Source organism: Canis lupus, chromosome 6 (assembly GCF_011100685.1).
Source record: "Canis lupus familiaris isolate Mischka breed German Shepherd chromosome 6, alternate assembly UU_Cfam_GSD_1.0, whole genome shotgun sequence".
NCBI lineage: Eukaryota > Metazoa > Chordata > Mammalia > Carnivora > Canidae > Canis > Canis lupus.
This window is the reverse complement of record NC_049227.1, coordinates 75,810,079-75,825,878: the sequence shown is the minus strand read 5'-3', so window position 1 is coordinate 75,825,878 and position 15,800 is coordinate 75,810,079. Positions and strand designations below refer to the sequence as shown.

Below are 15,800 nucleotides of genomic sequence, written 5' to 3'. Positions count from 1 at the left end.
CGGGGGCCCGGGATTGAGCCCCATGTCGGGAGTCTGCTCCTCCCTCGGCCTGTGTCTCTGCCTCTCTCTCTCTCTCTCTGGGTCTCTCATGAATAAATAAATAAAATCTTTGAAAAGAACCCAACAGGACAGAAGTCCACTGCCACTCTGGGGGGCCGTGGGTCAGCCACAGCCACCCTGTGGGCCCAGCCGTACAGCCTGAGCGCCAGGACTGGTGTCCAGAAGGCCCAGCTCATCCTCGGGCCCAATCCTCCCGGAAGGCTCGGTGCCAAGTTGGCAGCAGGAAAGTTTTCGAGTCATCTGGCCGAGCTTGTTCGTCCCTGTAGAGTTGCTCTTTGAAAAACAACCGGCGGCCGGTGCTCCGACCCCTGCAAGTGTGAGGACCCCTGTTCCTCCCTTGCCTGGGCATCACTGAATTAGGCACCTTCGCTTTTGGAGAATTCCTCCTTTATGATTCCTTCTTTATTCTCCCTGTTTCATCCACATAATATGCTTCTGTTACCGCAAATATCGATTCCCGGACACACAGATGCAGAAGGTAAGTGAACCCAGGGCACCTGTTCTTCAGTCCATGCCCAGGGCACAGCGTCCCACTCGGGCTGCGCGTGTGACACCCGGCCCGGCGGCCTGGTCTACCGCCTGGCTCCACCACCTGCCGGCGAAGCTCCGTCCTTATCTGGGCCTCAGTTTCCTTATGTGTAAGTGAGGAAAATAAGAATATTTACCTTAAATATTTGGTGTGAGGACTACACGTGTAAAGAGACACAGAGCACTCCATCAGGGTTAGCCACTATTCACGTAAGTTTACAAAGAATACAAAATACTATGTACTTTATTTTATTTTATTTTATTTTATTTTTTAATACTATGTATTTTAAGAATCCTTCAATCTAGTCATGGAGCATTTCAGAGGAAGAAGCTGCAAGGACAGTTTGTGTATGTGATGCCGTTGCTGCAAACAGCGGGATTTCATTTTCTGAGAATCCTGAAATATGTAGTAAAACACTTTGTAAGGCACTTTTAAGGCTTTTCACATCTGGGTAATATCTTTTTATTATAAATGTCGAGCCAGTTATAAAATACTCGGTAAAATGCATTTTCTGGCACCCAAGCCGATCTCTGTTTTTCCTCTGCTTCCTAAGACTTAGTGGGTTGAGAGTTTTGATTTCATTTTTTAGTCAATTCATTTAAATGATGACTTGATGCTGCTTCCCTGCATTTCACTGGTTGTTTGAACTGACTTCTTTTTTTTTTTTTTTTTTTTTTGGTCTGTTTGCTGTCAGCTGCCCTGTGTTTGAAATCTGACCTGGGCATGGCACTGTTTTACGGGGCCTGGCTCTCACTGACCCTTGCGTGTGCTTGGGGCCAGGCTGCAGAGACCCTGGCGTAGGCGGGATGAGGGCCCTTGGGTGCCAGGGCCCCTGGTACCTCCACACGAGGCACCTTCAGTGCGGGAGCCCGGAGCCCGGTGGAGGCCCAGTGGAAGGGCGAAGGGCTCGGACGTTGCAGGGACTAGAGCTCGCCAAGTCTCGGTTTTCCCTTTTGCAAAAAAAGAATAATAACAGGACCCAAGTCATGGGCTGCATTAGGGTAGCGTCGTGCAAGCTTGGCTGCTTACAAGAGTCACTCTCTAAAAGACGGATACCTGCTCGCGCCCCCTGACCTCTGATTCAGAGGCGACCACAGGGGACCCGGGCCTCTTTATTTTTAATGTTACTGTAGCTGGTTTTTATAATTGAGCTTTTGGAAGCCCTGTCCTAAGGCAGTGGTTCTCCCAGTGACTTCTCGGACTCTCCTCTAAATCAACTAAATCAGAAACGCTGACTTTTTTAATCAGAAAGGAAAACAAAACCCTCCAGGTGGTTGTCGATACCCACGGAAGTTTGAGAACCGCTGGTGTATCTTAAATGCGATGATTTAAGTTTGGTTTACATTGGATAAGCTTAATGAGCTTAATGAGCTCCTGTCCAAATTAAGTCTAATGATTATTAATAACACCGAGGAGGATCGGGTCAGCTCATAGCCTCTCCAACAATGAGTGAACTGATATTCTAGTTTCCAGGCGTTTCTGCAATTTTTGTCAGCATTATTTTCCATGCAAACCTGGAAAAACTGGCTACAGTTGCCTTGCAGCTTAAGTTCCAGGTTTTGATAAGAGAATTCCTTGGAGACAGGCTGGCTGCCGAGAACATAGGCGGACTTAGGGATTCTCTGTCCCTAAGCTGAACACGTATTTACCGGGCGCTGACCCATGTATGAAAACATTTGAGATCATGCTTGTCCCAAGGTGGTGAGGCCGGAAGCTTTCATGTGATAGTTGACCGTAAGCAACGTATTTTTCTCATTTCTCTTACCCCATGATGTACTCAAGTAATCATGAAATTCTATCGATTGACCCTCTTTGCATTTTCCTTCCGCTTCCTTCCGCCTGTGCGTCACTTTCCAACATTGGACCTTTTACTCTCAGCCTCTTTGGGCCTCTCGTCCTTCAGGTTTTTCCTTCCTTTCATAACTGGCTTGATGTTTACAATAAAAAGATATTATCCAGATGTCTTCACACGGCACTCAGACCGATTTTCCTAAAAGGCAAATTTTATCATCGTGTCACTTCCCTTTTTAAAACCCTCAGGGGCTTCTCATTGCGACAAAGTATAAACTTGGTTACTTCTCCTTGAGGGTCTGGACAGTCTCAATTGCTCTGGCCTGTCGGGCTTGTGGGCCCATGAGATGGGCCTTCCTCAAGGTCATGTTGCTGAGGTCACAGCGAGGAAGGGCTATGACAAAGGCTGTTTAGAAGCCAAAGGAAACCTGAGTAGGCATTGCTGGCACATATGCTCTGATCTTAGGTGGTCAGTATAGTTTTAGCATAGTCCTTACCTGTGATTGGGAGGTGGAAGCAGGAAGCAGGAAAGATAGTCTCCTCCCTTTTGGGGGAGATGATTGTAGGCAGGAGATAGCGAGAGATACAAACTCAGGACAGTGGGTTCAGGGAAAGATGTGAGGCTCTGGACACCTGGGTTTATAGGCAAGGAAATTCGAACTGGAAAAAAGAAAATCAGCTTAGTGGACAAGCAAGTTGGGTGGAGCTCATTCATTTGCATGAAGTCTAGGGCTCAGAATTATTCCAGAACACACAGGCTGTTGGACCACAGTATTTCTCCTACTTTGGTCAGGATTAGGACACCAGACCCTTTAGGATCAAGATTTCCCGAGAGGTTATGAGACACCTGGGGGGTGACTTATAAGACAGGACGGACAATACGTCTTACAAAAATGGGCAGATTGCTTAGACTACCCTGTGGAGGTGACGGCTTCCTCGAGAAAGCTGGACAGGAACGTAGAAGTCTCGAAAAATGGGTGGGGCTTTAACAATATCATGTAACATAACATAAAATAATATATACTACAGCGAAAACATATTAAATGGTCATTGTGTGCAAGGCCCTGCTGAGGCCCGCTCTTTCGTCATCTTCACGATGGCACCTACGTCACTGGTGAGGAAACCGAGAACCAAACATGTCAAGTGACTTGTTAAAGATGGTGATTCTGCTCAGTGGAGAGCACGGATTCACACCGACGTTAGGGAGCTACCGTTGCAAGCTTTGGCTGACGTGGAAGCTGCTCTTTTTTGTGAGTCAGACACAATCCCACTGGTGGAGAAGAGAATGAAGGGGACACACACAGCCAGGGTCCACCCTCTTCCTCTTGACGTGGGAGGGCGGAGTGCATGCTGGGGGCTGAGCAGCCTGGGGGGACCCCCCTCTGCCCCCCACCCCGGAATTGCTGGGGGGAGTCCGGGTAGTTAATAAGGCTATTGACTCGCTGGGGAGCAGCACCCAGCAAGTGGCTTTCTTGCGTTATTTGCAGACCAGGAAGGAAGGAAAATCTGTCACCCTAAATTAAATACCATTTTCTTCTTTCAGACTTTAACTGCTTTTCTGCCACCACTGTTAGTATGACTAACCCACGCATTATGAGATCGTTAATCTGATTAGAATCCTCAGTATATCACGGACGTTAATCACAGGAACCATTCTAGTTTGGGGAACAGTGAGGGCTTACTTCTAACTCAAGCACAGCCGTTTCTTTGCTTTCCAAAATCTAGCAATCTTTTTGGTACTCTATGATTTTATTAGGTGCTTAAAAATCACATTCACCTGGATGGTAAAAACGGGCACGTTCTAGACTGTTTAAGCAAAATCTGAAAATAGAGGTGAGTATTGAAAAGTTCATTGTAGGTTGATTTTTCTCTTCTTGTTCTCACATCTTCCCCTTCTGGGAAGATCATGCTGGGAAAGATTTTTAACAGTTGCAATTAGATACTTGGAAATACAGAACCTCTCTGGATGCATTAACTAAAGTTCTTAGAGGCTCAGCATTTTTGCTAAGACAACCCATAATTTTTGTGCTCCCAGGGGTTTGATACATAAAAGTAAGTTTTCACTGCAGCTCATTTTCCACAAGAAGGATTCTGGTACGTGGTCCGTGCTAAAAATAAAATTTAAGATCATTCAAAATGCTGAGAATCATAGAGCAATGGAGGCTTACTGATTTAGGAAGAGATTTATGATTTTCTTGATCAATTAATCTTTCTGCAAAATGGAAATAAGGTCATAAAATATTTCTGGCAAAATTCAGCGCACGATCATTGGAAAAATTCAGAGTAAGCAGAAAACAAAAACAAAAACTACAAAAACACCAATGAAAAAATAATCCAGTTATAGATGCCACCACTGGGGAGATTTGGGTGCACGTGTGGACTGTTACGGCCATTTCGCCCTTTGCCTCTCCCCTTTCTGTTGCCTGGAATACAGGCCTGAGGTCATAAGGTACAGCGGGCACATCTGGCTATGTCTTGAGGGGCTAAGGGTGAAAGCAAAAGCCAGCAGAATAACGATGGGGGAGTGGAAAGAGAAACAACCTGGCTCTTGGTGACATTGTTAAGCCATTGTCATTCCCGAAATGCCCGTCCCCAGAGTGCTTGTCGACCCACCATGTAACACCTCCCCCCACCCACACTTTATTTAAGCAACTGTTAGTTTGAATTTCTGCTACTTGCCGGGTATGTAACGATACATGATAACACATCCCATGGTAATCGTTTTACAAAAGATTAGCTGTTTCCAAGCAACTTATTGACTGTCCATATTTCCCCTCCTCTAATTTTATTTATTTAATTAATTATTATTATTTTAAACATCTTAAAATTATTTTATTTACTTGAGAGAGAGAGAGAGAGAGAGCAGGAGGAGGGGCAGAGAGAGAAGCAGACTCCCCACTGGACAGGGAACTTGACACAAGGCTCCATCCCAGGACCCTGGGATCATGACCTGGGCCCAAAGGCAGACGCCTAACCGACTGACCACCCGGGCACCCCTTCCCATCCCCAATTTTAAAGACATTTTGATTATGTTCCAATTCCTCCATGCACAGATACCTCTTCCAGACACATTCTTTTCTCTCCACCTATGGGTTTGGCCCTATGACACTACCTTGCTGACAGTGATGCTTCTTCCCTCTTCCCCCTCCTACTCTTTGTTTTGGTATTTTCTTGGAATTTTATTTGTTTTATTGCCAAATTACTGATTTTATTTTATGCAGCCTTCTGAGTGTTATGACTGTGCAGTTTGTTTTATAGCCACAATTACTACAGTTGTTTGCTTTTTTTTTTTCATTCTATGTTAGATATTTCCCACTTGTCCTTCCCTAAGACTTGCCTATTTATGTGTTTCTTTTTGGATAATATTTTTTGGGAAAAGATCGGCAGCATGATTTCTTAAAAGTAGTTTTATTTTGTTTTGTTTTTTTAAGGAAGGGTATATGGGTGATATTAGACCCCAAATTGATCTGGATTCATTTTCTTGTGCTTTGGGTTGTGCCTGACTTCTAAGGTGCTGCTCTTAGCACACATTCTCCCATTTACTCCATTCCCATGAGAAGGACTCAGCAGCTCTACCTATTTTACTCTAAAATCCAGCACTTAATTTTCATTTCTAAAATGGCCTATTCTCCCAGGAACTGATATTTAAAAACCTGGGTTTCTTATTTTCCTTTCCCCCATTCAACCCTTTGGAAGCCTCAAAATGTATCACCATAATTTTTCTCATAGACAAATTTTCACTTCTTTTTCCACTGTCATTGAGGCCCAATCTCTCATTTTATTAGTCTTCTCCAACAGAGAAGTTTCTTAAGGTGCACATCTTGATTCTATTGGATTGACACCACACTGTTGGATTAATTTTCCCAAGAAGAGTTATGCCCCCCAAACTTTGTGCTAGGTATCTGCCTCCTGCCTCTCCACATCCATTCCCTTCTCTGTCCTGCTGGATGCCCTGGGAGGAAGACCTATTTGGACCACATCAATGGGCTTCCTTGCCTCTGGCTTGCATTTGGATTTAGCTAGTAGGGGGCACTTGCAGCAGCCTGGAGGGAAGGAAGTTAGGCTCTCTCCTTGCTCACTCAGGTTGCCTGCCCACCTCCACGGAAGGCCTTGCTTCATGTCAGGAGGCATTTTCTTACAGCTTCTCTCTTCAGGTTCCAGTAACATTTCCTTCCACTTGGCCTTTTGGGACCAGTGGTGCTGACTCTGCTGCTGTGGCAGGATGTTATTCCTACCCCTTGTCGCCCCTTACTCAGCCCACACCCTTTGTAAATATTCTCTTCACCCCACTCCGCTCATTGATACCATTGGAATGTGCTGTCTGCTTCAGATCCTGACTGATACAAACCTTAAGCCTTTACCTACTACAATAAGCGTGGACCCCCCAGCCCCAAGCTGAACATCAACTTTCAGGCTACTCTTGTGCTTTATTTCTACATTGACCATTTGTTCCAGTAAAAGTGGGTTAGTCATAGCTCCTTGAAGAAACCCAAAAAGTACACTGTGTTGTCTTTGCTTGGGATATCCTATTTCTCTAATGTCATATGGCAAAGGCTTGTTACCTCTTTTCATTATTTGTTTCAAATGCTACCTTTTCCATGACACCTTTGCTGAGCTCTCTGGTTAACCCTTGTATATTCCCTTATCTTCTGACTCTTGTGTTTTCTGTTGTCTTATAACTATTACCGTACTTGTCTGTCCTACTTTGTAAGCATGCACGGGGGAAGGGGCAGAGGGAGAAGGAGAGAGAGTCTTAAGTGGAATGCACACTGAGCGTGGAGCCCGACTCGGGGTCGATCCCATGACCCTGAGATTACGATCTGAGCTGAAACGAAGAGCTGGATGCTCAATCAACTGCACCACCCAGGAGCCCCTTTTCCCTCATTTATTAAAAAAAAAAAAATATTGAATAATCTACTTTGTGTCAGGCATTTTCCTAAGCACTACAATATGCTCTATTGATGTTCAATAACATGGTATTAGTAATTTAAAACATTAATAGAATACTAGAACAGATTAGAATCTATGATCAGTTACTCAAATGGCAATGCTATAATTAGAAAAGGTTTTCTGGTGATTTTTCATAAAAACCTGACTTAATTCCAACAGCTACCAGGAAGTTGACAAAAATATAATAATTTTCTTACTATATATAGTGTGACACAATTGCAGCGTAGCTGAAGATTTTCCAATGTTCCCAGAAATATATGACAATTTATAAGAGGACTATCTAGATTTAGTTTTGTTTTTGAGAATTAGCAGAGACAGAGGAGACAGCTGCTAGATAAAAAATGCCACAGGGAATATACATGATGGCATTCTAATTTATTATCATTCTTACATTATAAATTGTGGATTCTTTTGTTTATCTGCCTGATAAACAAAAACTGATTCTTGGGAGATTGAGGATCTTTTCCAGTGGATAAGAGGAAGAAAATGATAAATTGAGACTCTGTCTTTAGAGAATTTCTATTCTGTTATGCCATTCTCCAAAAATATTTCTTTTTTGGTGTTTTCATTAGTGATGCTGCTTTTTTTTTTTTTTTAAAGCAAACTGGTATTGTGCTCTTAAAGAAAGAAAAGGGTAGACCAAACAATTGTTGCAAGATAAGTGTCTTTATTTGGTCACAAAATTTCAAAATTATGAAATGCATATTAATTGAATGTATATAAAAAGTTTAATTATATTTTTCAGGTTCTTATGTCCAGGAGCTTTAATGAAAATGTGGGGAATACAGATGACTAGAATAATACAGAAATTCAAGAGAAGCATGCATGTGCCATTCGTTGCTTACTCTCACTCATTTTGAATGTGCAACCTTCGTCTGAGCTCTCGGGTCCTACGTTGCTGTTTCAGGCTTGATCCCGAGTCCTCTTGCATGCTGGACATTAATTTCAGTGCCACCTTTTAAGTAACTGATGTAAAAATTAATGACCCACTTTAGGGAACGTTCATTTTATGATCTGTGACTAATTACCTCTAATTTCATGTTAGTTCTTTTTTTTTTCTGATTAACCAAAATAGAAATAACAAAAAAAATTATTTTTAAGATTTTATTTATTTATTCATGAGAGACACACAGAGAGAGGCAGAGACACAGGCAGAAGGAGAAGCAGGCCCCATGCAGGGAGCCTGACATGGGACTCGATCCCGAGACCCCAGGAGTCACTCCCTGGGCCGAAGGTGGCGCTAAACCCCTGGGCCACCTGGGCTGCCCGAAATAACAAAAATTGAAGGGGGTACAAAGCAGTTAATATTCCCTAAGATTCTTAATGTTTCCATCAGGACTCTGCAAATTTGGAAGACAACACACATTGCTGTGCCTTTGAAGAAAACTAGATCCCGAACATGAGGTTGCATATTCCACTCCTGAAACCCAAACCAAACAACAATAAAACAGAAAACCAACTGGAGAAAGCTGCTTTAAACATTTTTCCTTTGAAAATAATGATATAAGTTTAATATTTGCTTTCTTTTATTCCTTTTATCTCCTAGTAGGATGTTGCTGAGATGTCTGTGTTGCTGTGATTCACTCGATTCTCTGGGAATGAGGTAAATGGTTGACTCGGGTGCACAAAGAAACAGTTGACACTGGCTTCAAACATTGGGTGCCACAAACATTTGGCCCAAAACCTTGCAACTTCCTTTTCTTGTAGTTAAGACATTCCTTGTACCAATGTCTTTCTGCTTTTGCTGGAATCCTTTCATCAAAGTTCCTCTGTGTTTGTGTTCTAAGTTTTGTGTTTGCTTAACTTGAGAAATCATTCCAAAGCAAAGTTTAATATATGGTTTTTTAAAAAGATTTTACTTATTTATTTCAGATAGAGAGACCATGGGCGGGAGAGGCGGGGCCAGAGAGAGAAGCGGACTCCCCAGTGAGCAGAGAGTCCCACGTGGGGCTGGATCCCAGGACCCTGGGATCATGATGTGAGCCGAAGGCAGATGCTTAACCAACTAAGCCACCCAGGTTCCCCTAATATATGATTTTTTGATAAATAAAACAAAGCGGTTGTTTTGTCACTTCTTCAAAAAATTTGACAATCTGATTTCTCTCATTGTTTGAATATCAAATTCCTATTATGAGATGTGACTTACTCATAGAAGAAGAGAGAGCTTTCATGTTTATTATAGAGTGATAATTTTCTTCTTTAGGAAATGGTAATTGTTTAAATGTTTGTAAACTCATTTTTAATTTTTAGTTTTTTAAAAGATTTTATTTATTTATTCATGAGAGACACACATTAGAGAGGCAGAGACACAGGCAGAGGGAGAAGCAGGCTCCATGCAGGGAAGCCTGATGTGGGACTTGATCCCAGGACCCTGGCGGTCATGGCCTGAGCCAAAGGCCGATGCTCAACCACTGAGCCACCCAGGTGCCCCTTAAACTTATTTTTTTAAAGTTTTTATTTTAATTCCAGGTAGCTAACATACAGTGTAATATTAGTTTCAGGTGTGCATTATGGCAATTCAACACTTCCATACAACACCGGGTGCCCATCACAAGTGTGCTCCTTAATCCCCATCACTCATGTAACCTATCCCCCCACCCTAGGATATGGTAAGTGAAAGGTAATTTTTTTTTCCTTTTGAGCTTTTCTATTTTTTACTTTAGAAAAGAAAGTGTCTACATTGAATTTATGATCTAGCTCTTTGCATAGAGCATTAAAATGCTGTTTTATATTAAGAATCTAAAGTTGTTAGTATCCAATTAAAGTTATTTGATTTCTTGGGGGTACTTGCAAGTCAAATATCTTATTACCACTGTTGGTAGTGGGAAGGTTCTGGAAGCCTACCCACAACATGGTATAATTTGACAATGAACACAAATACCAGGCGAGGAAATTGACTAGATTGGCAGAGAGGACAAAAAACAAAACAAAACAAAACCACAATAGTTTTTGGCCTTTGTACAAGAATTATGTCTTTAATATAACTAACACTGGACCCCATCACTGACTGAAGTCCAATAGTTTTCCCACAAGGGTGTTACTATCAGATTTCTGTCCTTAAATCATACTTTATGTCATGGATTTCCTACTTCCTCGTATCTCGTTCCCTCCTAAAGCCGGTTACCTTGTTAGATGTGTTTAAACTCTTATGGAAGATGAAATAATGAGCCCTGATACTGGAACCTCTATTTCTTCTAAAGAAAAAGACAGAATGAATTTAATTGCAAGAGCAAAATGTTGCCTTTACTACTCCCTAGAGGACTCAGATTAAAAAGGAAAGTTCTTACAAATTCCAATTCATTTAAACTGCCTCATAGATTTGTCTCAGTGGTTTGTTTTAATGTCCTACAAAAATGTTGAGAAACCAAAATAAAATAAAGTTACCGAGAGAAGGAGAAGAGGAGGATTTCTAGGGCCTCTCTAAGGAGCAATGGAGAAATATTTAACTGCTGAATCAATTTTAAAGCATTTTGAAATCTTCATAATAGCTTGATGATAAGTGTTGACTCACTCACAGTGACTTCCATTTGCAGTAAATCTTATGAGATAAAGTGAGAAGATTATAAAATGCATTTTAAAGCCTGTGACGGAGGATAGAATAGTGCCCACTTAGTGATACACAAGGTGCAAAAGCCAACCTGAGAAAATATTGTGAATTCAGTTAAAATACTAATTTTGTTCCAGGCAGTGGGATATGTGCTTCAGGGGACACAGGCTAATGATGTTTTTCTTGTCCTCAAAGACCTCACAGTCGAGTGGCCATAATGGAAGTGGGGCCTGAAGGGGGCAGAGCGGGGAGTGAACAGTCATCTGTTTGTCAAGAGACAAGGTAAGGTAAGCGCTCAACGATTAAAATCAACCCTGTAGGCGATGAGCAGTGTTCATCACTTGTTTTCCTCCTTCATTTGATGTGAGCTGGGTGCTTACTGCACGTGCTGTCAGATGGAGGGGGTGTTACACCGAAAGGTTCTAGTGGAGAAGAAAAAAACCAAACCTCCTGGTCATGGAGCATGAGGAGGCACAGACGATGTACTGTAGGGGCAAGGGGCACACGTGCGTGAGGGGAAGGATTAGGCAGGACAGGGAATGAGCCTGGAATTCTTGACAGGTGGCGTCAGAACATGGGCTTCCTTGTGGACAGACGGACAGCCTGGACCACAGATCCTGTGGCAGAGTGATATGGTCAGCGTGACCCCGTATGCCCCTCTCGCCCACACCCACTGCTTTCTATGCCATGGTCCTTCCCTTGGTGTTCCTAGGCCCGGGGCCTTCGAGAATTCCTTTGCCCCAGAGTATAGAACACAGGTTAGACGCCAACACATTTATATCATTATCGTGGCTTTTAAGTGAGAAAGCACCTCTCATGGGTCTAAATTATGATTTGGGAGACTACTGAGCTGGATCAACGTGGCAAGGAGAGGTTTAAAATCTCCCCCTGGCACAAGGGCAGCGTGAGCACAGCCGCTGGGCTGCCTGTCACAGGAGGCCTGGGGCCTAAACGCCCGGATCCTGACAGCGGACGACATTCCTTCAGATTTCTGAGAAGCTGCTGAACCTGCAAGACAATAAAGAAAACCTAACGTGTGCAGTGACGCAGAGTCTTCCAGGTTTGGTATGTTTTCCAGAACCACTTGACACAGTCTCTTGCATTCCTTCCAGCGGGCCTTTCCCTCAGCAGTGAGAAGACCCCGAGCGCTGCAACACCTTCCCGCGAAATGTGCTCGTCTGGAAACTGATATCCACGAAGAGTTTCTACCTGGAAACAAAGTACGCAGCCTAAACCCAACCTGTGCTTCGGCAAGGGAAACCACGCCCCGTGGTTGTGCCGACCTTCCAGGAGCAGAGGCCGAAAGGCCCAGCGAATGAACCGGCCCGGGTCTCGCTGTGGCCGGAGTGTGTGAGTCCTCTCAACTTTCACATGTTAAAATCTTGACCCCTAAATTGCTGGTATTGGGGGCTGGAGCCTTTGATCAGATCACGATGGGAATCATCAAGGCAGATTCACGCTCTTATTAAAGAAACTCCAGAGGGCTTGCTCGCTCATTCACCCGGGGAACATAGTGAGCCATCGGCCTCTGCGATCCCGAAGAGGGCTCCCACCAGAATCCAAGTGTGTTGGCTCCCGGATCTTGCACTTTGAAGCTTCTAGAACTGTAGGAAATAAATATTTGTTGTATATAATCCGCCTAATCTATGGTATTTTGTGATAGCAACCCAAACAGACTAATCCTAAAAAAAATAAAAAAAATGAGCTCGACCAGAAGAAAAGGCAGCCACAGTAGGAAACCTAGATCCCAACTGAGTTTCAAAGTTCCGGTTTTCCTGCTCTAGAGATACTCTCCAATCTCTAGATAGGTAAGTGAATTAGTACAGAAATACGAGGAATCAAGGTTGAACAAGCCTGCAGGATATTACATTTCCTGTTGAACTAAATGACGACTTTACCGATCAAGTTCTCACAAAACCTTACAAATAAAAATCAGACTCAGATAAGGCAGAAATGTTTGCTTTGAAGGCAAAAATTAGAAATTTTGCTTGTTATTCCGATGTTACCAGAAATAAGAACAGGGGCACCTGGATGGCTCAGCAGGTTAAGTGTTGGATTCTTGGTTTTGGCTCAGGTCATGGTCTCATGGGTCAGGGGCTCCAGCCCCGTGTAGAGCTCTGCACTCAGTGGGGAGTCTGCAGGGGATGCTCCCTCTCCGTCTGCCCCAACCCCACTCGTGCACTCTCACGCTCTCTCTCTTAAATAAATAAATAAATAAATAAATAAATAAATAAATCTTAAACAAACAAACACAACAAAATAAGAATAAAGTTGGTGCAGCACACTTCCCCAGCATCTTGCTGGTCTTCCCAGGCCCTGAGCCGAAGGAGGACCCAACAGAAGGCATGTTGAGGTTCGGGCCGGGTGGGGGAGCAGGGTGTGGCGATGGGGAGACGGTCCTGTTGGAAAGGTCACCAGAGGGCAGCCCGGGTGGCCCAGAGGTTTAGAGCCACCTTTGGCCCGGGGCGCTATCCTGGAGACCTGGGATCCAGTCCCACGTCGGGCTCCCCACATGGAGCCTGCTTCTCCCTCTGCCTGTGTCTCTGCCTCTCTCTCTCTCTCTCTCTGTGTGTGTATCTCATGAATAAATAAATAAAATCTTAAAAAAAAAAAAAAGAATGGTCACCAGACAAATAGGGAAGATAACATGGTGGTGCAGTTCACAGGCTCTTAGGATCTTCCGTTACACACCAGCAGAAGAATTTATTCCTCATTTCTTTAGAAACATTTCACGTTTTGTTTCCAGCAACTAAAATCTGCTTCCTGTTAAAACAGTTTCAAATGTAATATTTACACTATCTCAGGAAAGCCAAATTGAGCAAATTCATGTTTTCCTTACATTTTTACATTGCACACTTCTATTTTTTCAGAGAATGGGGTGGGTGGGGGGAAGTGGGCACAGGGGCTTTTCTGTGCTGCTTCGAGAGGTCACCCTCATATGTATTTAAATCTTGTTCGTAGGTACTTTCACTTGGGCTATTGCTTATCTCCAAGGTTTCTGAAGCTGTTACTTGTGACCAAAGTTCCAGGAACTTAGTCCAAAAGGAAATGATATCCATTCATCACTGCGAGGGGCCTGTGCTGAAAATCTGCATCTTCTCATCAATAGCTGTTGAAGGAGAAGAATTGCTTTCATAAGCTACAGACTGGATTTTGCAGTTGCAAATTAAGTGGGCTCCAACCAGAAGAGATAGGGTTTATTAGTTTTTTGATTTCTCTGACTGTTGAGAAGCTTCGAGTAGGAAGCATAAATTTCCAACTTTGTACCATTAATTTCCATTCTTATTTTATCAGGAACACTTGCATTTCTCAACTGCCCTGTTTTATTTTGTTTTCCATGCTCTGGATCTGGTCCAGCCTGTTTCTTGCTGCTGAGCAGGACGTCGACATCCCTGCTGCAGGTGGAGGCTGTAGGTGGAGGCCGCAGGTGGAGGCCGCAGGTGGAGGCCGGGCGCCTGCAGGGCCCCAAGGCCCTCACCAGCAGACAGGCAGCTCAGCTTTCTCTTGGTTATACACGTTTGGACAAAATGCAGCATTTTGAGTGTGCACGGAATATTTAGACTATTTTAGTAAAGTCGTAACACATAAATCCGGCACCAGCAAACAAAAATAAAGTCAAGCAAAACAGGAAGGAGGAACCTTCCGTGGGCCCGAACTGGGAGAAGAGTGGAGGAGGTAAGGCTGGCGCTGGCCGGCAAAGGGCGAGGAGAGCCTGCAAGGGCTCAGTGAGGGGAGAGGGCGGCCCCCCGGGAAGTAGGAGCACCTGTTTCCTCATTTCCCATCTGAAACCGCACGGGAAGGCCACCTCGCTGTGTCATGGGGTCCCCGTGCCTCTGTGGCAGGAGGGCCCCAAAGTACAGTGAGAGGTCAGAAGGTTCCATGGAAGTCGGTGGCGCTGGGCTGGGGTGAGGTGCTGGTTTCCCCCATATCCTTAAGGAGACACAGCTGTTGAGAGAAAATGGTGGGGGGGGGGGGGGAGAGAGAGAGCCTGAAGCTTGGAAGACCTGAGAAAGTTTTCTATTCCTGATGAGGGACACCCCAGATGAAAGAGGCGTGGACCCTCAGACCAAGGACCAGGTGGGAACCTGGCTGCCCTGAGGAATGCCAAGGTGGGTGGAGGACACAGAGCCTTGCGGGCGGGTGGAATCTCACTAGATGGCAGCAGAGCGTAGGGCCCCGGAGACTAGGGGGACAAGGCTTCCTCCCACCTCCCACTCCTCCTCCTCCTCCTCCTCCTCCTCCTCCTCCTCCTTCTCCTCCTCCTCCCTCCTCCCCTCCTCCTCCTCCTCCTCCTCCTCCTCCTCCTTCTTCTTCTTTCTTCTTCTTCTTCTTCTTCTTCTCCTTCTTCTTCCCTCTTTTATTGGAAAACAGACCCAGGGCAAATCACAGGCAAAAATATAGAACACTTCATGAATTTGCAATGTCGTTCTTCTGCAGGAGCCATGCTAATCTTCTCTGTATGGTTCCAATTTTGGTATATGTGTTACCAAAGAGCGCAATCCCCCTCCCCGCAACTCCACCTCCTGGCTTCTTTGGATGACCCTTCTTTGGGAACTTATATGCCATTTCTTTGAGAGAAGCAGAAAATGAGAAGTTCTAAATTGGCTGAGTTTAACCTGAATTTACTCTTTGAGTAGTAAAATTTTGTTTTCTCCTTTCAAATACAACGTGCGGCACTACCAGCCCCCAGGGTACTGAAAGGCCTAATCTCATAATAAAGTCCTTCTTCTGTATCACTTAGGCCAGTTCTTTTTCTCTGATTGAACCTACTGTAGAAGTTGATATTGACATGGTTCCAGAAGAACATAACCTTAAGGATTGGTATCCTGAACTGGCTCTGGATTTTCTGGAATTGGTTCTTGGATGTGATTAAAGGCAGCAATGACCTTGTTTCCATTGGTAAAAAGTGCACTTGTTTTTCAC

The 15,800-nt window shown here is 44.1% G+C and overlaps 1 long non-coding RNA gene and 1 other non-coding gene across 2 annotated transcripts; one reads left to right on the top strand and one right to left on the bottom strand.

The window, feature by feature from the left end:
- The first annotated feature begins 333 nt into the window (after positions 1–333).
- LOC111096538 lies at positions 334–12,621 on the top strand. Its single transcript, XR_005360480.1, has 5 exons — positions 334–538; positions 8,877–8,933; positions 9,826–9,939; positions 11,073–11,164; positions 11,990–12,621. It is a non-coding gene; the product is annotated as an uncharacterized LOC111096538 (long non-coding RNA).
- A 2,647-nt stretch (positions 12,622–15,268) lies between these two features.
- Positions 15,269–15,374, bottom strand: LOC119872460. The gene has a single exon (XR_005361532.1). It is a non-coding gene; the product is annotated as a U6 spliceosomal RNA (small nuclear RNA).
- Positions 15,375–15,800: the final 426 nt, after the last annotated feature.